Here is a 25,795-nt window from a genome sequence, read left to right on the forward strand (position 1 = left end):
TGATCATAGATAAGTAGGGTTGTATGATGGTCATACATCACTAGGGCTCTATGGAGATCAGAGATCAGTAGTGTTGTATAATGATCATAGATCACCAGTGCACCATGGTAACCACAATGATTGTTGATCACTAGAGATGTATGATGATTGCTTGAGTCATCTACTGATCATGGACACATGTCTATCTCTCCTGACCTCTGTAGTTTTGCCGTGACTTCACTGAGGCAGTGCAAAGATTTGTTTTCGAGAGACACCGCTGGCCGGGGCACTCTCAGTGCTGGATCCCATCATGGTGTTTGACCACACGTCTACCCTCTACCACCTCTGGAGTCCTCCATCATGACTGACAGACCTTTCATCCTCTCTTTTGTGGACTGTGTGCAGATGTACAGGTCAGTTTAGCAGTATATTCTGAGGCAATATTAAATTGTACCCATACATGTTGTTTTAGGATATCATTGGAGCAGTGATATAGAGGGGTGGATTACCTGATACATTGTGTAAAGTGTGGAATATTTCTTTATATAGACTGAGAACCTCCTCCAGTTGTCGCTTCTCCACTAATTCTGGAACAGTGTTTCTTTTTTTTCTGTGTCCCTCCATTCCAAAGTTATAAAGAGCACCCACTGTGCTAAATTTTCCCTCCAGCCAACTGGGCGTATACTGCAGAACTTCTCTGTGGGAATTTGCTTTTTCTCCTCTATGACAGCGGTAAATGAAAACCAGGGCTGTGGAGTTGGTGTCCATTTTGATGGAGTCGGTATAAAATGGACCAACTTTGACTTCCAAAATACAGTTCATAATACAGTGGGTGCAGTAGTTCAGTGCAGGATGTGCTGTAAATTTTTTCATAAGAATTTGGGAAAGTTATAAAATGTCCTATAAATGTTTGTTCCTGATCTAAGGATCTCTGTGTGAGATGAATCTGTGCTGTACTTTATGTACATGCTCAGTAGTGAGGCAGTGCTGTGGAGTCGTCGAGGCGGAGGTTAGGCTTACTGACTCCATAGCCTTGATGAAAACACAGCTGAGTAATAGAGAGGGAAAAAAGCAAACGTCCACAGAGAAGATCACAGCTACAGCCTGGCTCAGAGTGTTTTCATGAGAACTCTGCAGTCATCACATCTCTTACTGCAATTGGAGAGCTGAAATACAGAAGAGCAGCAGCAGTGGAGGTGGAGCACAGGAGAAAAATAATATGCTGCATCGCGAGAAACTCGTTTCAGTCCAGCTCTGCATCTCGCTTGTGCTCTGACTCTCCAGCGCTGCCGCTGCTCTCCTGCCCTCCAGCGCCGACGCTTCTCTCCTGCCCTCCAGCGCCAATGCTGCTCTCCTGCCCTCCAGGGCCGACGCTGCTCTCTTGTGCTTTAACTCTTTTGTGCTCAAGTGCCAATGCTCTCCCGTCCTCCGGCTCTGAAGCTCCGCTGCTCTCCCGTGCTCCGGCTCTGAAGCTCCGCTGCTCTCCCGTGCTCCGGCTCTGAAGCTCCGCTGCTCTCCCGTGCTCCGGTTCTCAAGCGCCACTGCTCTCCCGTGCTCCGGCTCTCAAGCGCTACTCCTCTCCCGTGCTCTGGCTCTTGAGCCGCTGCTCTCCTGTGCTCCAGCACTACATTAGCAGGAGGGGACGCTATTGTGGAGTTGGAGTTTTCTCCATGTTCATGTGAGATAAATCTTGTCTTAGGAAAACACCCTGAGCCAGGCTGCAGCAGTGACCTTCTCTAGGCATTTGCTTTTTTTCCTCCTCTATTGACACATCTGTGTTTTGATTTGCGAGCGTCATAGAGGAGAAAAAGTAAATGCCAGCTGAGAAGGTCTGTGGTATATGTGTAGAATAGTGGAGCAGTAACAATCGGAGTAGGTACTCAATTTAAATGAAGAAAATCTAGTGATTAGTGAAAATTCCTCTTTAAGAAGAAAAGGGTTGTTTATTTGTGTTTTATGTTAACATTTACTAGGAAATGTTTTTATAAAGGGTGAGGTAGAAGCCAGATTAAATGTTCATTATCAGTAGTTTAGAGTAAATATTCATAGCTGCGTTCCTGTTGTGGAGTAATAATGAAGGTGAGATGACTGTAGACACTAAAGGCTCCTTAGTGAGGCCGGTGAAATATTTTTGGATCACAATACTCAACAAATTATTTTGCGAGCCTCAGTTTAAAGCGTGAATTAAGCAGACTGGTTTCCTAAGTGCACTGCTGAGCCATCAAACGGTAAAGAGGTCAATAGTAAATATGCTGACCACTCGCCTCCCTGGGTTTTCATGAAGATAATGAGATGCAAACAGAGGCACTCTCGGGATGAGGCCTGAAGTCCAGGTGTCACCTGAAGACAAAGAGACAGCACTTGCTGCAGCTGAATATCCTCCATGCGAGGTATCGAGCTATATACATCATACAGCACTAAGCCTCGCCTGTGGCTGGCAGCCAGGAGGAGACACAGCCGATTCCCCAGTGCTTGCCCTCACAGTAATACGCAGCAACCCGGCCCGCGGGCAGTCACACACAAACCTTTTTTCTACTGAAGTGTTTTCACACTTAACCTGATCTTAAGGTTTCAAAATAAAAATTCTGGTAATCAGCTCTTATTTTTCCTCTAATGTAATTGTCAATTAAAGGGGAAATATCGCTAAGAGTGCAGTGATTCTGTTTTACATGCTAAATTTTTTATGCATTTTTTTTATAGATCTAATTCTATTTTAAAGGAGCAGTCACTGCCATTGATTTAATAATTTATTGCTCAGTAGTGCCGTGATAGGCATATGTAGTTTGGACCTCTAAGGATGGCAAGCTAGCTGTAGCCTTCATCAGGACCAAGACTTCATTGGAGTCTTGATGCAGAATGGCCTTGCACCTTGAATATCTTTTGTGAGGCTTGTTCCTGTCATGTGAACGTTCATCCGGACTTTAAGGGGTTGGATATGGGGGTGGAACAGAGTCATCGCCCAGTCGCAGCTTCAAGTCCCCTAGAGGAACTAATAAAAAAGGTGTGTACGGAAAGTATTCAGACCTTTTTAAATTTTTCACTCTTTCTTTCATTGCAGCCATTTGGTAAATTCAAAAAAGTTATTTTTTTTTTCACATTAATGTAGACCCTGCACCCCATCTTGGTGCAAAGGTCTATCTTTGTCTCATCAGACCAGAGAATCTTATTTCTCATAGTCTGGGAGTCCTTCGTGTGTTTTTTAGCAAGAGCTCTATGCGGGTTTTCATATGTCTGGTACTGAGGAGAGGCTTCCTTCGGGCCACTCTGCCATAAAGGCCCGACTGGTGAAGGCTGCAGTGATAGATGGAACTTTCTCCCATCTCCCTACTGCATCTGTGTAGCTCAGCTACAGTGATCTTGGGTTCTTCTTTACCTCTCTCACCAAGGCTCTATTCCCACGATTGCTCACTTTGGCTGGATGACCAGGTTTAGGAAGACTTCTGGTGGTCCCAAACTTCTTCCATTTAAGGATTATGGAGGCCACTGTGCTCTTAGTAACCTTGAGTACTGCAGAAATTCTTTTGTAACCTTGGACAGAGCTGTGCCTTGCCACAATTCTGTCTCTGAGCTCCTTGGCCAGTTCCTTTGACCTCATGATTCTCATTTGGTTTGACATGCATTGTGAGCTATGAGATCTTATATAGATAGGTGTGTACCCTTACAAATCAAGTCCTATCAGTTTAATTAAACACAGCTGGACTCCAATGAAGGAGTAGAACCATCTCAAGGAGGATCACAAAGAAATGGACAGCATGTGACTTAAATATGAGTGTCTGAGCCAAGGGTCTGAATACTTATGACCATATGATTTTTCAGTTTTTCTTTTTTAATAAATTTGCAAAAATTTCTACAATTCTGTTTTTTTTCCGTCAAGATGGGTGCAGTTCCGTTAAGATGGGGTGCAGAGTGTACATCAATGAGAAAAAAAATGAACTTTTTTGAGTCTACCATATGGCTGCAATGAAACGGTTTGAAAAATTTGAAAGGGGTCTGAATACTTTCCATACCCACTATACATATTCAGTATCCCCCTTATTTGTAATTGTAAATATATTTATCCCATTATGTGAACACAAAAAAAGAGATAAACTTACATGCGAGAGTCACTGATTTGTTTGGACATTTGACCTCCCCCCAAAAAAAAAAATTGGAATAAAAAGAGACCAGAAGGAAATACTTATCCTAAGATGGTGCCAAGAAAAACTAGAGGTCATGCGAGAAAAAAAAACAAGCCATTAATCTATAACCCTTAACACTATATGATGAAAATATCCGTCATGATTGTTAGCAAATTAATGCTTCATAACGGATATATCCATCACGCTAATTGGGCAGGTACTGCCTCTATACCCATGTGATCAGGTGTAGGAGCCTGGTAGATATACATAGCATGCATGCTGACACAGAAATATTGCAGTGTATTATGCTAGACATTAAGACTATTTAAAGGGTCCACACACAGGAAAGAAAAAAGTAAAAAGAAGTTTGAAGAAATGTAAACATTAAAAATAAATCACATTTTTTTTCTTATATTGTATGTGTGTATGTGTGTGCATGTGTGTAATATATATATATATATATATATATATATATATATATACTGTATATATATATATTTATTATACACCATATTTTTCGGATTATAAGACGCACCCCAAATTTTGAGGAGATAGATAGGATTTTTTTAATAAAATGGTGGTGCTTCTTATAATCCATGCGTCTTATTGCTTACCGGGGGTAGTGGCTGTGGTGAAGCGGGGTCACAGGGTCACTGCTGGAGGAGGCAGGAGTGGAGTGATGCTGCAGGCTGGGATGAGGGGGGTGTTCCGATGTGCGGTGCCCTGCTGCGGGTGTCCGGTGCTGCTGTGGGTGTCCTGTGCTGCGGGGGTGTCCGGCGCTGCGGGGGTATCCCGCACTGTGGGGGTGTCCCACGGTGCTGCGGTGGCTCTGCCGACATTTTGTGAAAGGCCAGAGCCCCAGCAGTTCCATGGTTTCCTATGCGGTGGAGTCTGGGAAAATGGCCACTAGAGGCAGCGCATGCGCTGATGAAGATGTCTGCACTAAGAGTCCTCTACCAGAGGCCTAGGAGTTTGAGGGTTCTGCACAAGATCTTAGTATTTTTGAGGATTGCGCTTTTCTGGACAGAGAGCTCAGATGTTGCTCCTGAGATCTGTTGCAGCCATTTTCCCAACTTAGGCGTCACTGCTACAAGTGCTCCTATCCCCACTGGAATCACTGTTGCCTTCATCTTCCACATCTTCTCCAGTTCTCCTTTGAGCCCCTGGTATTTCTCCAGCTTCACATATTTCTTCTTTCTGATGTTCTGATGTTGCTGTCACTTGGCACTGCCACATCTATTATCATTACTGTCTTCTGATCCTTGTCTACTATGACCATGTCTGGTTGGTTAGCCATCACCTGCTTATCTGTCTGGATCTTGAAGTCCCACAGGATTTTAGCCCTTTAATTCTCCATCATGTTTTCTGGGGTCTCCCACCTGGACTTAGGGGGACATAGCCCATATGCTGTGCAGATGTTCCTGTATACAATTCCCGTTACTTGGTTGTGGCGTTCGGTATACGCTATTCCTGCTTATACGCTATTCCTGCTTGCATTTTGCATCCTGCCACTATGTGTTGGACGGTTTCTGAGGTTTCATGCATAGTCTGCACCTTGGGATTTGTCTTGTGTGGTAGATTCCTGCTTCAATGGATCTGGTACTTAGTGCTTGCTCTTGTGCTGCTATGATTAGTGCCTCTGTGCTGTCTCGGAGTCCAGCTTTCTCCAGCCATTGGTAGGATTTCTGTATGTCAGCCACCTCCATTACCTGTCGATGGTACATCCCATGCAGCGGTTTGTCTTGCCATGGCACTTCATGTTCCTGTTCTTCCTTCCAGATCTGTTGTTGTTGCTGCCTTAGGCTTTCTCTCAGCATCTCATCTTTTGGTGCCATTTTCTTGATGTATTCCTGGATACTCCTTGTTTCATCCGTGATGGTCACTTGGATGCTTATCAAGCTTTGACCACCATCTCTGTTGGTATACAGTCTTTGGGTGCCAGAGACTTAGGCTGCTTTTACACTTGCCGCTTTTTTGCGGGCCGTATCGCCGCATTTTTGTGGTCTGCCGCAATAATGGGCCGCAAAAAGGTTTGTGGAGCGCCGTTTTTCATTTTTTCAGTATTATGAAAATAGTATTGGAAAAAAAAACAGCGTTCCGCAAAACCAGAAGTGACGGTGCGCCACAAAAACAAACTTCCGTTTGTTTTTGCGGCCCCATTGGTTACAATGGGGGCCGTGTCCGTACGCCGTATAAAAGATCGAGCAAGCTCGATCTTTTATCACTGCCGCAAAACTGGCCCTCACTGCCATACGGTGCACCGTGGTATTTTTGTGGGCCGATTTTGCGACCCCATAGAAATCTATTGGGGCCGCAAAATCGGCCCGCAAAAACACGGTAAGTGTAAAATCAGCCATAGGACCTTGTTAATCCGAGCGACGTCTGAGCTGGCATGACTTTCTTTGTTCATGACATTCTCATGTTTATTGAGGTAGGCAATATAGTGTTAGTAGTATTGCCCAAGGACCACTACTGGTATATTATTTCCAACCGGGCAGAGCTGAGATTGGAACCCAAGTCTACCACGGTGGTTGTGTACTTTAACCATTATGCTTTAATATGGGCAGCCCATTCTCCTGACCTGAACCCCAAAACCTCTGGAATGTTATCAGGAGGAAGATGGATAGTCACAAGCCATCAAACAAAGAAGAGCTGCTTAAATACTTGCGCCAGAAGCAGTGTAAAAGGCTGGTGGAAAGCAGCCAAGACGCATGAAAGCTGTGATTAACAATCAAGGTTATTCCACAAAAAATTGATTTCCGAGCTCTTCCTGAGTTAAAACATTAGTATTGTTGTTACTAAATGATTATAAACATGTTTTTTATACCTTTTTCAAGGTATAAAAAGCAAGTGGGTTTACTGTGATGTAAATATTACTCATCATTTTTGGAGTGGAATATACAGAGCTTGGACAGTAAATGCGCAGCATAAATTATTTAGAAGCTATTTTCCTGCCTCTGGGGTTCAGTTTTAGACAGCATGTAGAGCGAGCAGGAGTTAGAGGGGAGATTTGCCTCTGCAACTGTCCCAGGTGGTATAGCCCTGTCACCTGTAAGTCACAGAGAAGGAGACCTCCCCGAACAGAGAGTGCCCTGGAGAGGTAATACTTTGGGGAAGGACGGGAAGAACAAGAAGTAGCCAAAGCCTGGTTGAGCATTGTTAAAGAGAGCGTGAGCAACAAGTGTCTGCCACCTGAAGTAGCAGAAAGCCAAATCCAGGTGAAGAAGACTGCACCCCAGGAGAAGACCCCATGAGGAGAAAGATACTGCTGGGACCAGGGCCTGAGATGTAGATTACAGTTTTTGCAGAGTTCTGCCAGTAGAACTTCCAGTATTGTGCGCAGTACTGACCATTGGTAGGTTTATCTATGTCCGGCATACCCCCTTACATAGGGAATCTTTTTTTTTTTTTCTTCCCCACCTGCTTGGACTCTTAACAGGGACCCTTCAGACCCCCATTTGCTTGCCCTGTACACAGTTTGGTTATCATCTGCAGTCGGCTTACTCTGTTTTGCAGGGAGTGATGATCTAGTTTCTGTTCCTAAGAGTCGTAGTCAGCAACAATGATGTCTGTTCACTCACACAACAGGCCACATTGGCTCTTCGGTCTTACATTCTACTCATAGTTTCCAGCAGCTTAAAGTGTAACCATTGTTTCAGTTTTACGTTATAGTTTTCATAAAAATAACCTACTTTGTAATATGTGTAATCGTATAAATGTGTTTCTTTCTTCTCCTGGATTCTCTTTATTCTCAGTTCATGGAAAAAATCTGTTTTTAGTAAAGGCAGATTTTCCCAGTACGGAGATAGATGAGCCAGTGCTAGAGATGGTCGGACCCCTAGATGTTCGGGTCCAGTGAGTTTGGCCGAACAATTAAAAGAAAAAAAAAAGTTCTCGGACCCCTTTCACTTGAATTGGGAGGCCCAAACATCCAGTGGTTGCCACGTTGTCATGTCCATGACACTGTGGCAAACACTGTTTCTGTTTAGCGGTAAAATCATTACCACCAGTCAGACAGCCGCAGTTCCCACGCTGTCAAATGACATTGTTATCCCGCAGTTGTGATTGGAGGTAAAACGTTTACCTCCGGTTACTGGCAACCGCTGATGGGACTACTGCTCCCATCAGCCTACACCTGCTGCCGCTAATAACAGCGAGAGCAGGTGGTGGCTGATGGGAGTATTCATCAGCCATCGCCTGCACTCTAAATAAATAATTAATAATAATAAAAAAAAGGTGTGAGTTCTCTCGTATTTATGATAACCAGTCCGGCAAAACTGACAGATGGGGGGCTGCAACCCTCAGCTTTCAGCTTTAGCAAGGTTGGTTATCAAGAATAGAGGGGTCCCCATGCTGTTTTTTTTTTTAATTATTTAAATAAATAATTTTAAGAAATTGATTGGGGTTCCCCCCATTTTTGACAACCAGCCTAGCTAAAGCAGACACTGGGGGCTGGTATTCTCAGTTGTGTAAGGGGCCATGGGTGTTGGCCCCCCAGCCTAAAAAGAGCAACGCGCAGCCACCCAGAATAGGCACATCTATTGGTTGCGCCAATTCTAGCTTTTTGCCCAGCTTTTCCCACTTGCCCTGTAGCGGTGGCAAGTGGGGTTCATATTTGTGGGTTTGATGTCACCTTTGTATTGTCCGGTGACATCAAGCCCAGGGATTAGTAATGGGGAGGCGTCTGTAAGACACCTATCCATTACTAATCCAATAATTATATTGTGAATAAACACTCAGCCAGAATAAAGTCCTTTATTTGAAATAAAAAAACACACATTTACTTTTTTATTTAAAAATAAAAAAACACAGTTGTAATCACCTAATACCCATTCCATTGAAGCCATTGTCTCCTGTAAAAACAATAAACAACAAAAATACTCACCTAATGCCCAATTTCACTTAAGCTAACGTCTCCTGTAAAAAAAATAACAAAAATAAAAAACAACCATTTCCCACACATGTCCGACTTTCTGTCCCACTCCGTTATCCATTTCTTGGGATAAACAGTTTTCAACCTGGACGGTGCCAAGATGCAACTGTCCAGGCTGAGAACCACGGAGGAATGAGCTGCTGCAAACTCTGCTTCAGTGACTAGCGGTGACATCATCAAGGTTACCGCAGGTCACTAAGGCTGTGTTCCCAGTCGGGCCTATGAACGGCGGTGACCTCGGTGAGATCACCGTTCGCACAATGAGAAAAAGTCTCACAGTGCAGCGGTGAGTTCACCGGGAGAGCTCATCGCTGGACCATGAGACGTTTTCATATTGTGGTAGCGGTGATCACAATAGTTCAGGTGTTCACTCACTGCAGCTCATTCTTTCTTGCTTCTCAGCATGAATGGTCGCATAATGCTGAAGAGCATGTCGCACAGATGTATTAAGGGATGGTTCACTATGGATTCCAGCCATCCCTCCATTCATCTCTTATCTATCCCTCTAGCCATCCTTCCATCCATTCCTCATCCATCCAGCCATCACTCATCCATCCAGCCATCCATCCATCCCTCAACCTTTCATCCCTCATCCAGCCATCCGTCCCTCATCCAGCCATCCCTCCATTCATCCATCCTGCATCTAGCCATTCATTCATCCATCCCTCATCCATGTAGCCATCCTTCACCCAGCCATCCATCCCTCATCCATCCATCCATCCAGCCATCCCTCCACTCAGTCATTAGACAGCATGGAAACCACGGCTCTCTGACCAGCGGTAATGATTTTCTTATCTTCATGTGTACCATTAATTTATGGAAAAAAATTTAAAGTATGGTTAAGACTTAAGGTTGCTCTCTGACATGTCTTTGTGACATGGGAATGCTTTGCTCTTTTTTTCTTGAAGCTTCTCTCTCACAGTTGCGGAGCCAGCAGCTAGTACTCACAGTTTGACTTTTCTGCTGGACGCATGACACATCTTCCTCCACCATGGTCTCATTATCTCTGATCTTCTGAACTCCCTTTTGATCTTCTCTGCTCAGGCTGTTCAGCTCTGTAGGCTTTCTGTGGCCGCCCCAAAGCTGCCGGCCTCTGCTGTATAACAGACCTTGGGGCGATTGTCATAGTCCTGCTCTCTGGGAGCCTCTGCTGTTTCTCTTTTCTGCTTTTCCTGCTATTTCCTACTCCCTGGTGACCCCCACCGGATTCTGGCCTAACTCTCGGTGGTGCCAATCCTAGTGCTTTTTTTATCAACTTCCCCTGCGGCTGTGTCCACATGCTTCTTCACCTCCGACCCGGTATCTTTAGCAATGCTCCATACACACTTGTATCTGGATTATATTCGAAATACTAGAAAATCGGAAGTCGTTTATTTATCAGCAAAAATAACATTCTTTTGTTTCTTGTAATGCAGGAAATACATCTTACTTTAGTCGTAAGGCATCCGGCACTGATTTTTCTTCAAAGGTTCATTATTTGAAAGATCAAGAGACTCTGCCTTCTCATTCATTATTTTCCATGTAACGTGCTCACAATTCAGATGGGTTCCTGTAATTATTGTCCCGTGGCAAAATAAATCATTTCCTATGTCACATCTGCCGTAGGGAAGTAAATGTCCTATTATGACATTTGGTGAATCAGGATACCATCAATTTTTATCAAGTCATGCTGATTGCAAATACAATCTGGAGCGCTGTGGGCTACTGTGGCCTTACCCAAAGATGGATCTCCTCTCCAGATGCCGATTATTATATCTACTTCTACTTCCAGAGTTCCTCTGAGATTAATTATATTTCTTGACTTTAGCCGCTCCACCCAAAATATACCTTGTGGCAGGGCTGAGGGTCGTGTAATCGATGGGAGATATGTGTCTCATAAATGGCTTGTCTCCATAATGTAAGGTATAACAAATATTGCTGTATTATTATTATTTGAAGGACCTGTGGTGAGGTCACAGTCATGTGACCAGTCAGCTGCTGGGTTCGTGGGTGTGGCTACACCCTTATAATGATTGTCTCCCGCTGCACCTGAACGAGTCACATCCCTACAATTGGTGCTAGACGTGCGGGCAGCGATCCCAGCAGAGACTTGAGACAGTTGCTGCATGTCCTGGGTGAAGTTTGCAGCGGGGCAACAAGCACTGCCTGGAATGGAGGACCTGCTGAAACACCTGGTCCATTCCCAGGCACAGCAACAGGAGACCAATCAGCCGTTGTTACAGCAGATCCAGCAAAGCCAGCAGGAGCAACGGCAGTAGTTCCAGCAGAGCCAGCAGGAACAACGGCAGCAGATGCAGCTTCTGGCAACCGCCATCCAGGAGGGCAGGACGAGCGCCCCAACCCCAGGTCTGGCTGATGACACCCACGTCAGGAAGGCGGTAAGACGCACATTGCAAAAAATGACCCCTGAGGATGATGTGGAGGTCTTCCTGACAGTGTTTGAGAGGGTGGCTGAGAGGGAAAAACTTCAGCCAGAGAAGTGGGCAGAGGTACTGGCCCCATACCTGTCGGGGGAGCCCCAGAAGGCGTACTTTGATTTGACTTTGCAAGATGCCAAGGAGTGTACCCCAAGCTAAAAGCCGAGATTCTCACACGTTTGGGGGTGACAATGACTGTCAGGGCACAGCGAGTTCACCGCAGGGCCTATCACCGGGACAAACCACCTCGCTCGCAAATGTTCGACCTGTTGCACCTGGTCCAGAAATGGCTGCAGCCCGAGTCTTCACACCTGCGCAGATGGTAGAGCGAGTGGTGATGGATCGGTTTGTGCATGCCATGCCGAGACCCCTACAGACTTGGGTTGCCCAGGGCGATCCCCAAAATGCCGATGAACTGGTTGAGCTGGTCGAGAAATACCAGGGGATGGAAGGTTCCTTGGGGAAGGAGCCCATTCCGTATAGGGGGTCCCAGCAGGGGGGCGGAGTCCCAAAAAGGGGTGGTGCGTCCAAGGTCAAAAGGGGCGGGGGAGCCGGTGCCCAAGGTCCCCTCTGGTGATACTATTTGCTGGAAGTGTCACAGGCCAGGACATATAGCTGCCCGTTGTCCCCAGACCACCGAGCAGATGGACTGCATCGTGGGACGCCGTAGTTCATACTACGCCTATCCAGCTTGCAGTGTGAACTCGCCACCTAATGAGGGGCCACAAGCGTGTCCCGTGAAGGTGAACGGTCGAGCAGTAATGGCGCTTCTGGACTCCGGGAGCTTGGTGACCCTTGTGAGGGCCAGTTTTCCTCTCAACCTACTCCTCGGTAAAAAGATTGGCGTTCGGTGCATACATGGCGATGCAAAGGACTACCCTATGGCTAGGGTGAATATTGAAATGGCGCATGGCACCGAGTCGCATGAAGTTGGCATTGTTCGAGACTTGTTGCATCCTAGAATTATTGGCCGGGATTTCTGTCTGTTTTTGGATTTGTGGGGGAAGGGTTCTGAGTGTGCTAGCAAGAGCAGGGAACCAATCCACCCCAACGAGGTATCGCCACCACCAGAGGCAGACGGGTTTCCTTTATGTGTCCTTGTTGGGGATGAAGAGGAAGGGTCCCCTGTCCCTGACATCCCGGAGTTAGGGGTGGGCGGGGAGAATTTTGGGACTGCCCAACATAGGGACACCACGCTGAGGGAAGCCTTTAACAATGTCACCGTCATTAATGGGGTTGCACAAGAGCCGGGAGCAGACACAAGGTTTCCCTATTTTATGTTGAGTGGGGAATTGTTGTACCGGGTCACGAAAATAAGGGAGGAGGTGGTAGAGCAGATAATAGTACCAGGCCCCTATAGACGGCAAGTGTTGGACATGTCCCATTCACACATCTTGGGGGGACACCTGGGGGTGGAAAAAACGCAGGAACGGATTGTACAGAGGTTCTATTGGCCTGGGTGTCACCGGGAAATAGTCCTGCCCGACATGTCAGTTAACTGCCCCACATCTCATTTTCGGAACCCTCTTGTGCCACTGCCCATTGTTGAGGTGCCATTTGAGAGAATTGCCATGGACTTGGTCGGTCCCTTAGTTAAATCAGCTCGGGGCCATCAGTATATATTAGTCATCCTGGACTATGCCACATGCTATCCTGAGGCCATTCCCCTGAGAAACTCCTCCCCGAAGAGTATAGCCCGCGAGCTGGTCCATGTGTTTTCCCGGACGGGTTTGCCGAAGGAGATCCTGACCGACCAGGGGACACCTTTTATGAGCAAGGTGATGAGGGAATTGTGCAGAGTCTTGCAAATCTCCCAGTTGAGGACTTCAGTGTACCATCCGTAGTCAGATGGCCTTGTTGAGAGGTTTAACAAGACACTGAAGAGCATGCTGAGAAAAGTCATAGAGAAAGATGGTAGAGACTGGGATTGTCTCTTACCGTATTTACTGTTTTCTATCCGTGAAATTCCCCAGGCCTCCACGGGGTTCTCGCCCTTCGAGCTTCTGTACGGCCGGCATCCGCGAGGTCTCCTAGATATAGCTAAGGAAACCTGGGAAGCTGAAGTCACGCCCCACAGAAGCGTCATTGAGCATGTGGCACTGATGCAGCAGAGGGTTGCGAAGGTGATGTCCATTGTTAAAGAACATCTCCACCAGGCACAAGAGGCTCAGGCCAGGGTCTACAACCGGTCAGCCAGAGTTAGGCGGTTCAGTCAGGGAGACCGAGTTCTCGTGCTAATCCCGATGGTGGAGAGTAAGTTCTTGGCCAAGTGGCAAGGGCCATATGAGGTGGTGGAGAAGCTGGGAGACATAAACTACAAGATCCACCAACCCGGAAGACGAAAACCATACCAGGTTTACCATGTCAACCTCATCAAGCCGTGGCAAGATAGAGAGCCAGCGGTAACTCCGTGCTTGCTGGGCAATCTAGAAGGGGAGGTTGGAGCAGTTACCATAGCGGAGACGCTATCGAAGGCCCAGAAACAGCAGTTCCGGGAGTTACTCCAGAAAAACAGAGACCTGTTCTCAGAGTTGCCGGGGTGCACGAAGGTGGTGGAGCACGAAGTTCTGACCGAGCCACATGTGCGGGTGAACGTGAAACTGTATCGTATTCCTGAGGCCCGGCGAGAGGTAATCTCCAAAGAGGTGCAGCATATGTTGAAACTCTGGGTCATTGAGGAATCCAAGAGCGGCTGGTCGAGCCCGATTGTCCTGGTCCCAAAACCTGATGGTGAATGGAGGTTCTGCAATGATTACCGGAAGCTGAATGAGGTCTCCAAGTTCGACGCTTATCCCATGCCACGTGTTGATGAGCTCTTCGAGAGGTTTGGACCTGCCAGGTACATAACCACTTTGGATCTGACAAAGGGATACTGGCAGATCCCCATGGCACAGGAAGCCAAGGAGAAGACAGCATTCTCCACACCAGACGGGTGCTTCCAGTATGTCCGGATGCCGTTTGGCCTGCAGGGAGATCCGGCAACCATCCAGAGGGCTATGGATAGAATCCTTGCACCTCATAAGCTATACGCTGCCGCGTACCTGGATGATATCGTCATCTTTACCCCGGACTGGGAGTCTCACCTAGAAAAGGTCCAAGCAGTGTTTGATACTCTAAGGGAGGCGGGGTTTACAATAAACTCGAAAAAGTGTGCCTTGGATAAGGAGGAAGCCAAGTACCTCGGATATGTAGTGGGGCGTGGCGAGATCAAACCCCAAATCAATAAAGTGGAGGCAATTCAAACATGGCCGAGACCTCTGTCAAAGAAGCAAGTTAAAGCCTTCCTGGGGATTGTGGGATATTACAGGAGGTTCATCCCAAACTTCGCCACAATGGCTGCACCTCTAACTGATCTGCTTAAGGGGACAAAGTCAGTGATGGTTAGCTGGTCCGAAGAAGCAGAGTCAGCCTTCCAAGAAATGAAGGGAGCTCTTTGTAAGCAACCCGTTTTGGTGGCCCCAGACTTTAAAAAAGAGTTCATCCTTCAGACAGACGCATCAGATGTCGGGGTAGGTGCAGTCCTCTCCCAGGAGATACATGGGGAGGAGCATCCTGTCCTCTACCTGAGTAGGAAGCTATCTTCTTGCGAAAAGAATTACTCATTCGTAGAGAAGGAGTGTTTGGCCATAAAGTGGGCAGTGGATACATTATGGTACTATCTGGTGGGACGCAAGTTTAGATTAATATCCGACCATGCCCCGCTCAGATGGATGAGGGAAACAAAGGGTAAGAATGCTAGGGTCACCCGCTGGTTCTTAGCCCTACAAGACTTCAGCTTCCATGTAGAGCATAGGGCCGGGAAGCTACATGGGAATGCCGATGCCCTCTCCAGAATCCCTTGCCTGGTAGGTGAAAGTGCCAAGCCCCACGGCTTTAGGCAGAGGGGGGAGGTATGTGGCAGGGCTGAGGGTCGTGTAATCGATGGGAGATATGTGTCTCATAAATGGCTTGTCTCCATAATGTAAGGTATAACAAATATTGCTGTATTATTGTTTGAAGGACCTGTGGTGAGGTCACACTCATGTGACCAGTCAGCTGCTGGGTTTGTGGGTATGGCTATACCCTTATAATGTGGCCTGCTCCTGAACCAGGAAGCTGTATGTGGGGAGGACTACACCTCCCACATGTGCTGAGACTCCCGATCTGAGTCTGAAACCACGAACGTTTATGTTTTGTTTGCCTAAGCTAGAGGCTATTTTTTGTGATACGCTGATTGATGGTTTATGACACAAATAAACCTCATTAACTTTGGAAGAACCTGTCTCATGATTGTCTCCCGCTGCACCTGAACGAGTCACATCCCTACAATCTATACAAACATGGAAAATTTTGGGGCTGCCTGCTATGTAAAATGGTCAGGACATGCTGGGAGTTGTAGCCTTGCAATCGCAAGAGAGCAAGTTGGAGACAATCAGTACAGAGTTAAGGAGAACAGTGTTTATGTCTCTGCCAAAAATAAAGATGCCCATACACATTAGATGAATGTCCTCCAAAAATACTGATTTCGACGGGACTGGCTAAGCAACTAATGTGTGTGTGTGTGTGGGGGGGGGGTCACCCTCTCTCTCCCGACAGATGATGTCGAAGGAGAGAAGATTTGGCCAGTTGGAACTTCAGTGGCAGATTGTTTTATTTTCAGGGGGTACATAAGTTGCTGCCAGAAGAAACTGGCAGAGGCTTTCTCCTCTCTCATTGAACTTGCATGTGGAAGCCGGAATCAGGAGATCAGGAGAGCTAGATATGATCATTTGGTGGTCGGTTATCTCATGTATGGATGGCTTTAAGAATCTGTCCATAGAGATCTATTCACATAGACTGGGGCTCATTGGTCCTTCCGGAGAACATGATCCTGAATCCCATCATTAAACTATCCATCTAAACAGACTTTTTTTTTAGCCCTGCACATATTATCAATAAAGATGTATACATGTTAGACTAAGGTTGATTGCTTATGTCAATTTTGGCAGGTCCAGTCATCCATAAAGTGTATGGGAAGAGCTAACATTTCTTTGGCCTGTGTCAAGCAAGAAAAGGATTAGGCATGTTTATGATATCTCCAGTATTGGATCAGATAGACATGGTGAATAGCTGTATAAACACCCTCTTCTTACTTTTCTTACCTCAGCACCCCTAGTATCTTCACTATTAGATCAGATAGGCATGGTTGACAGCAGTGTGTGCAGCCTATTCTTAGCTCAGCATCCATAGTATGTCTAGTATTAGATCAGATAGACATGGTGGACAGCAGTGTGAGCAGCCTCTTCTTAGCTCAGCATCCATAGTATGTCTAGTATTAGATCAGATAGACAGGGTGGACAGCAGTGTGAGCAGCCTCTTCTTACCTCAGCACCCCTGATATCTCCAGTATTAGATCAGATAGACATGGTGGACAGCAGTGTGAGCAGCCTCTTCTTACCTCAGCACCCCTGATATCTCCAGTATTAGATCAGATAGACATGGTGGACACCAGTGTGAGCAGCCTTTTCTTACCTCAGCACTCCTGGTGGCTCCAGTATTAGATCAGATAGACTGGGTGGATAGTTGTAGTTTTGAATTACACCATTCATTTTGCCATATAAGCTAAGAATAACAGGAAGAAACTCGAAGTGAGATTAAGGCTGTGTTCACACGTTGCGTTTTTTTTCGCGTTTTTTCCTCGCTTTTACCAAATAAAACACTTAAACGCTTAATAGAAGCTTCCCATTCATTTTAATGAATTCCGCACTTTCTGTGCATATTGATGCGTTTTTTTCCGCGGAAAAAAACGCTTCATGGAAAAAACGCAGCATGCTCATTAATTTCACGGAAAATTCCGCATTTCTTGCTATTTTCTATGTGTCTGGGGATGCGCGGAAAAAAAACGCACGTTTTCTGGGAAGGAGTCCTGTTTTCTTGCAGAAAGTTTCTGCATATGTGTGCACGTAGCCTAAGTGGTTTAAAATTTAATGCATGGTTTACATTTTTTTTATATACAGCATTGGCAAAAATTAAGAGACCACTTCAGAATGTTCAGTTTTTCTGATTTTTCTCTTCATAGATATATTTTTGAGTAAAATGTAAATTGTTCTTTAAGTCTACAAACTTCTGACATGTCTCCGAATTTCCAAGCAATAAATTTTGTATTTATTTTCTGACAAAGAAAAATAGTCAAAAATAAAAAAATACCAAAAAAACCCAGTGCTCAAATAATGCGAAGAAAATAAGTTCATAATCATTTGGAAACAACAATACTAATGTTTTAACCGCTTCCCGACCGCCCACAGTAGATATTCGTTGGCACTTGCTGGGCTTTGTGCAGCGCCGACGTTTATCTACTGTCGGCGGTTTTGTGCTCCCCGGGACCCCCACATACCTTATAACGCGGGGATCCTGGTGCACAATGCATGCTGGGACCCCCGACATCATCGAGACCTGATTGGTTCAGGTCCTGATGACGTCAGCGTCACAGCAGCCAATGAGAGCGCTCGCTGGGAAAGCTGCTTGTTTCCCGGCGATCTGACTCATTGTAACGCGACTTCTCCTCTGATTTCGCACTGACAGCTGATCAGAGGTGAAGCAGCGTTACTGTATGACTAGATCGCTGCCTGGCATAGCTGATCGCTGCCTGGCACAGCTGTGCCAGGCAGCGATCTTGTCACATACCGTGTTTCCCCGAATATAAGACAGTGTCTTACATTCTTTTGACCCCCAAAAGTCCCACTATGTCTTACTTTCGGGGTATGTCTTATATTAGAAAAAAAAAAATGACGATTTTTGTTTTAACCAAAAAATAACATTTATTAACAAGCTGAACAGTGTGGTGTTCACCACAAAACAGTTTTATTAAACCAAGTGCCCAAGAAAGTGCCAAGAATGTCTTGTTACAACCGTATCATGACGGTATTTCCATGTATAACATGTAAAACATTTAAAACAATGAAAAACGGTAACAATGAACAGTCTGAATAAGTTATACTGGAAGATAAAACAAGATTTATTCAATGACAACCATGTCATCATCTTCAGGAACATCATCGTAAACATCCACACTCTGAGGTTCTTGTGGATTTTCTTGGGACTCTCGGGAATCCATTTCCGCCTGAATCATTGGCCCATATCTCTCATGGGTAGCAATGGCACTGTCCTGAAATGAGCAGGCCTTGTCCAGGTAGCCAGCTCGCAGTGCATTTTCAATGCAGGTGTCACTGATCTTATCCCATGAATTCTTCACCCAGTTCACAATCTCAGGCAGTTTTGGCTTAACAAAGTTCCCACGTACGTTCCTCTCCATACGGTTTTCAATGTAGTCATTGATTTCCGCACGCAGATTGTCCTTGAAGGGCTTGCTTATGGCGATATCCAGAGTCTGGAGATAAGCCGTCATCCCTGCCGGAATCATGATCTGGTCGATACGTCGCTCATGAAGGAAGTTTTTCATGTCTTTAGCCCGGTGTGTGCTGGCTGCATCCCAGATCAGCATCCCTCTTTTGCTCCCTCGCATAACAAGCGGCAGCATTAAATCAAGCCACTTCCTTATAACCGCTTGTGTGGCCCAGGCTTTTTCCGTTTCCAGCACATAAATACCAGACACCCGCTCTATCTTGTCCTTCTTGCCCTTTGAAATCAGCAAAGGTGCCATCCAGACGAATCGCCAAAATGCAGGTGACACGTGCACTTTCATAAGCGGTGGAGGGAACGTACACTGAGGAGGCACCTCGTTGATCAACGGTGGTTTGAGCTGCTTGGCCCATGAACACAGCAGTTTCATCCATGGCGATCATGTGGCAAAGATTGTATTTGGAGAAGTCAGTGTCATCCACAAACTTCTTGTAGGCAAATGCACGTTTCACAATCTCTGCATCTTCCAGCCTAAAGAGGGTCGTGGATCTTCTCAGAGACAGGTCATTGCGTTCCATGAAGTTATCCACCCAGTGCTGTGACGCCTTGAATTGTTCAGGGGTAATGTCAAACTGTGGTGCAACAGCAAGGGCATACTCCTGAATCTGAGCCCTGGTCACCACCCAATGTCTTCGCTCTCCTGTCAGCAACCCACTCACACACCAGGCTTTCCAGCTCGGGATACATTGGCTGCCGACCACATCCAACCTTACGCCTTTTAGCCATTCCACTCTCCGCTTTCTCACTCAGGTTAGTGTATTCGGCACGCCATTTTTGGAACAGTCGGTGATCCAACATCTTCTCCTTGCAGAACTCCACTACATTTTTGCCCCAAGATTCTTCAACCATGGCTTTTTTATACTCCACAGAGTAGCTCTTCCTTTTACTCGGACCGGAACCACTCATGTCTGGGGGCAAAAATATACGGTAGCGTATAAGCATTGCTTATGGTTCCGTATCACAGTCACCCATACAGTCCCATACAGTATCCCACAGCAGCCTGCCATACAGAAGGGTTGCTGCCATTACAGTACGGTATCTCACAGCCTGCCATTGTACAGTATCCCACAGCCTGCCATTATTGTACAGTATCCCACAGCCTGCCATTGTACAGTATCCCACAGCCTGCCATTGTACAGTATCCCACAGCCTGCCATTGTACAGTATCCCACAGCCTGCCATTACGGTATGGTACAGTATCCCACAGCCATTGCTTACCGGATGGCGATTCCTCTGCGGTGCGGGACAGGGCAGGGCAGGCTTCTTCTTCCTTGTGCAGGGGGACACTGGCCAATGAGCGGTGACGTCAGGGCGGCGGCCGGCGGGCGGGCTCACAGAAGCCGCTGGGCCAATCAGAGAGGCCCTGACTTCTGCCCGGGGGACACAGGGGGACACAGGCACCGGTACCGGTATGTTAAACCTAATGCATTATACCGGTACCGCACAACGTCTTACTTTCGGGGCACCGCTGATCCGCTATGTCTTATAAACGGGGGATGTCTTACATTAGGCATCCCCCATTATTCCCCTAGTACGTCTTACATTCGGGGGTGTCTTATATTCGGGGAAAGACGGTAGTAACGCTGCTTCACCTCTGGTCATCTGTCAGTGTGAGATCAGAGGAGAAGTCACGTTACTATGTGCCAGGCAGCGATCTTGTCACATAGTAACGCTGCTTCTCCTCTGATCATCTGTCAGTGTGAGATCAGAGGAGAAGTGGCATTACTTTGTGTCAGTGCATATAGGAAACAAAAGAATACGGACGGCACCGCTGTTACCTTGAATGCGCTTGTGATGTGCGGCAAACAGAAGACCATCAGCTGGGAATCCCGGGTGCTTGACCTAATATGAGTGAATCCTTGAAATCCTTGAAACCCAGAGCAGAAAATGGTCGCACTCGTCGAGATGAATAAATCACCAATTTATTGGTATTCCAGTTACATATCAGGTTGGGGGAGTGATATAAGGAGTGCACGAGAGGCTGACAACGGCCGTTTCGCGCTGTGTCCCTGGAATGCCAATAAATTGGTGATTTATTCATCTCGACGAGTGCGACCATTTTCTGCTCTGGATTTCAAGGGTTACTATGAGTCAGATCGCAGGGCAGCGATCTTGTCACAAAAAGAAAAAAAAAAGTAATGAAAAAAAAGCAGGCATGCAGGTTAGGGCTAGGGTTAGGGCTGAGATTAGGGTTAGGGGTGTGTTGGGGTTAGGGTTGGAATTAGAATTGGGGGTTTCCACTGTTTAGGTACATCAGGGGCTCTCCAAATGCAACATGACGCCCGCAGACCATTCCATCAAAGTCTGCATTCCAGAACGTCACTACTTCCCTTCCGAGCCCCACCGTGTGCCCAAACAGTAGTTTTCTTCCACAAATGGGGTGTCAGCGTACTCAGGACAAATTGGACAACAACTTTTTTGATCCAATTTCTCCTGTTACCCTTGTGAAAATAAAAAAATTGGGGGCTAAAAGATCATTTTGTGGAAAAAATAGATTTTTTATTTTCATGGCTCTACGTTATAAACTTCTGTGAAGCACTTGGGGGTTCAAAGTGTTCACGACACATCTAGATAATTTCTTTATGGAGTCTAGTTTCCAAAATGGGGTCACTTGTGGGGGGTTTCCACTGTTTAGGTACATCAGGGGCTCGCCAAATGCGACATGGAATCCGATCTCAATTCTAGCCAATTCTGCATTGAAAAAGTCAAACGGCACTCCTTCCGTTCTGAGCTCTGCCGTGTGCTCAAACAGTGGTTTAGCCCCACATACGGGGTATCGGCGTATTCGGGAGAAATTGCACAAAAAATTTTGTGGTTCATTTTCTCTTTTTACACTTGTGAAGATAAAAAAAAATGGTTCTGAAGTAAAATGTTTGTGAAAAAAAGTTAAATGTTTATTTTTTCATTCCACATTCCATTCATTCATGTGAAGCACCTGAAGGGTTAATAAACTTCTTGAATGTGGTTTTGAGTACATTGAGAGGTGCAGTTTTTAGAATGGTGTCACTTTTGGGTATTTTCTGTCATATTGACCCCCTAAACTCACTTCAAATGTGAGGTGGTCCCTAAAAAAAATGGTGTTGTAAATTTTTTTGTAAAAATGAAAAATCCGCTGGTCAACTTTTAACCCTTATAACTTCCTTAAAAAAAAAAATTATGTTTCCAAAATTGTGCAGATGTAAAGTAGACATGTGGGAAATGTTATTTATTAGCTATTTTGTGCGATACCATTCTGATTTAAGGGCATAAAAATTAAAAGTTTGAAAATTGCAAAATGTTCTAAATTTTCGCCAAATTTCGATTTTTTTTTAACAAATAAGTGCAATTCGTATCTAAGAAATTTTACCACCATCGTGAAGTACAATATGTCACGAGAAAACAATGTCAGAATCAGCAGGATCCGTTGAAGCGTTCTAGAGTAATGACCTCATAAACTGACACTGGTCAGAATTGAAAAAATTGGCCCGGTCACGAAGGCAAAAACAGGCTTGGGTGCGAAGGGGTTAACTCGGGGAGAGTTCAGAAATCAATATTTTGTGGAATAACCATGATTTTTAAAAACAGCTTTCATGCGTCTTGGCATGCTTGCCACCAGCCTTTCACACTGCTTCTGGCGCAAAAATGTAAGCAGTGTTTCTTTGTTTGATGGCTTGTGACTATCCATCTTCCTCTTGAATACATTCCAGAGGTTTTCAATGGGTTTCAGATCTGGAGATTGGGATGCCTATGACAGGGTTTTGATGTGGTGGTCTCTTAATTTTTGCCAGAGCTGTATATTTTCAAAGATTGGACATTATGATGTCAAATCTGTTTTTTTTAATTAAGTTTTACGATTTTTTTTATTTCTACTTGTGTTTTATTTTTTGTTTATTTTTTTACTTTATTTATCCCCCTTAGGGTGCTTTCACTTTGCGTTCTGTGTCCCCGTCGGGCACACGTCCGAAATCCCCCTCAAAACGGAGTCCAGATGCATGCGTCAATGGGGCCAATAGACCAATGGTGACCAAAGAGCGAACTTGTCCTCTCCCATGCACATTTTTCGGGAGTGTAGGCGTACCACGTTCGCTCTGTCGTCACCATTGCAGTCTATTGGCCCGGTCGGCACATGGGGATACAGAACGCAATGTGAAAGCACCCTTGGGGAACTAGAATCTGTGATCATTTGATTGCTTATACTATTTACTCCACTTTAAAATATTGCAATATATTATGTAAATGATGGTATCCTATGAAGCCCAGCTTGTGGCTGGGCTTCAAGAGAGTATAAAAGCATGTCCCTCCCCCAGCATGTGTCCCTGGACTGCAATGTAATCAGACCTGAGTCAACAACCAGTGGGGGAGTCTGTCTTTGTTCTCTTCAGCATAGGACTTATCATATACAAGTGTGTAGCTTCTGGAAACTTCTTAAGTTAGCCACATGGTCAAAAGTAGATGGGAGCCCTTACTCATGGATTGGTGGATCCCAGGACACAGAACAATAGACACATGTTTGGCCCAGGCAGTTGGGTGTTGACGAGCCAGTAGCTAGGATCTTATGATGAGGCGAGATCCTGGTGCCCGGGTGTGGAGAGTTAAAAGCTGCCACATGGAATGGTGTTGTGTCCCTCATCTGTTGGATCCATTGAACTCATCCCAGGATTATTTTGTCTTCCCTGGCGATGGATTACCAGGTAGCGCCCGCAGAACTGTTTCCCTTTTGGTGAGGACTCATTGTGGACGCTAAGAGACGCTATTGATATTTTATGTTCAATGCTTCCTGCCTCAATAAATCCCGTTGGATTGATCTTCGGCCTGGTGTCCCTTCATGCTCTGTCGCACACACAGTCACAAGCTGGTTGGCATTGGCAGAATCAGAGCAGAAGGAATGGAGGAGACCAACCCATTAACTTTTGGAACCAGAACCTCAGGATACAGGAACTGGACTGTGTTGACGTTACAAACAAAGGCCCGTGAATTAGGAGTGTGCTACAAAGGGCTGTCCAATGAGCAACTGATTGAGGCTGTGAAAGAAGCTTGCCTGTAAGATGGCACAGAGGAAGGATTTCCACAGCAAGGGGAGGAAAGCCGAGTGCTGGAGGTAAATACCCAAAAAAGTAAGTGGGTTGTGTGGTATGAGGAGGAGATGGCATTGATTGGGGATGAGGCCACCATAGAGGATAAGAGGGAGGCCATTTGCACAGCTAAGGAGAGGCAGCGCATGGTGGAAGCATCTAGAAGCCCCAGTCAGACTGTATCCACAGCATCCTCCATGAGAGAATTCCCCAGAGTGTCCCGCAAGGACTTTAAGCCATTTAATGAGGCTGCAGGCGACATTGAGGGCTTCTTCCAGGACGTCGAACATCAATGTCGATTAATGGAAGTCCCGGAAAGGGAGCAAGTCAGACATCTGGTGGGGCTTTTAGAGGGTGAAGCTGCTGAAGCTTATAGAGCTATGGACCCCCAATAGAACTGTGAGTATGGGGAGGTAAAAGAGGTCATTCTTGAACATTGTGCCGTAACCCCAGACACATACAGGACTCAGTTCTGCTCCTTAGCCTGTGATGGGGAAGTGTCTTTCAAGATGTATGCCCACAGGGTCAAACAAGTATGTCATAGCTGGCTGGAGGGAGAGGGGGCCTCAATTTGGGATACTTTCCTCCAGGTCATCCTAAAAGAGCAATTCTACGCCAAATGTCCTGCTGAGATTGTGAGAGAAAACCAGCGACAGTACATCAAACTGCCACTTTAGCTGATGAGAGTCTCATCATCAAGCCTCAATGGAAAAATTTACTGGTGGACGAAGTAAAAATTACCAGCACCCCACCACCAGTGGTGCCTTGTCCTTCAATCCCCAAAGTTTTCTGTCCCCCTAGACAACCACCTTTTGGTGATACCCATGTTACACATCTTCCAGCTAGTCCTGCCTCTTCCTCTGGAATGTGACCGGGAGAGAAAGGAGTAGAACGCAGGTGTTATGGATGTGGGCATCTGCAGGCCACATGTCAGGTATCAAGTGGAGAAGTCGGTCTCAACACCAACAACCACCTCATGCACCATGACATGGATATCAGCCTCCAGCTTTCCTTACCTCTTTCCCCACATGGCAAGTGGGAAGAGGTGCGACACAGCGCAGATGTTACCGATGTGGGCAGCCTGGGCATCTGCAAGACACCTGCCCTCAGGGTCAATTGAGGAGTGACCCTACACCAAATCGGCCTATTAATTATTTACAGCTAAATACAATGAAAGAAGAGGTGCCAGCCCTCCAAATTGACTTTCCTAATGGCACAGAAACCCATGTTCCACCATTAGGGGTTTATGGGGTGTGGGCCACAGCCACGAATTCCTTTAATCCTCAGGGAAAGCACTTACAGGAGATCGTGCTCGATGGTCTGGGAGTTCTTGGTTTTTATGACTCTGGGGCATTTCTCACCATAGCTGATCTCAGAGTGGTTCTGCCAGAGGCAATACAGCATGGACTTGGGATTACCATTGAATTAGCTGGAGGCCAATGGAAGAATATGCCAAAAGCAAGTGTAGAACTGGACTTTGGCGTTGAGGTCAAGCAATGCGTGGTTGGGGTAATGTGGGGCCTGCCTGCAGATATTGTCCTAGGAAATGATGTGGGAGAACTAGAATGTTGATTTGTGGGTGCAGGAAGTTTAAGTCAAAGAAGATGTAAAATGGAGCTTGGCATTCAACCCTACAACTTCCTCATACAATGAAGAAGAGGCAGCCAACACCAAAATGCAGACGGGTTGTCCAGGCAGGAGGAGCTCTGAGTCCTGTCGGCCATGACCACGCTTGACAAGCAACTTATAGAGGTCACTAGTCCGTACAAAAATTTAGGGGGGGGAAGGTGTCGTAACAGTGTATCCCTCCACCGGCCTGTGTCCCTGGACTGCAATGTAATCAGGCCTGAGTCAATAACCAGTGGGGGAATCTGTCTTTGTTCTCCTCTTCATAGGACTTATCCAATATAAGCGTGTAGC

At 46.1% G+C, this 25,795-nt stretch overlaps 1 long non-coding RNA gene across 2 annotated transcripts in view; it reads left to right on the forward strand.

Moving 5' to 3' along the window:
• The first annotated feature begins 207 nt into the window (after positions 1-207).
• LOC141076508 (uncharacterized) overlaps positions 208-25,795 on the forward strand; it is a 158,715-nt gene continuing 133,127 nt past the window's right edge. For both annotated transcript variants that reach the window (XR_012227506.1, XR_012227507.1), the window contains exon 1: positions 208-392. This is a non-coding gene — a long non-coding RNA (uncharacterized lncRNA). The remainder of the gene's footprint in view (positions 393-25,795) is intronic.

The sequence above is a fragment of the Dendrobates tinctorius genome, unplaced genomic scaffold (assembly GCF_039654945.1).
Source record: "Dendrobates tinctorius isolate UK_male_01 unplaced genomic scaffold, ASM3965494v1 ptg000420l, whole genome shotgun sequence".
Taxonomy (NCBI): Eukaryota; Metazoa; Chordata; class Amphibia; order Anura; family Dendrobatidae; genus Dendrobates; species Dendrobates tinctorius.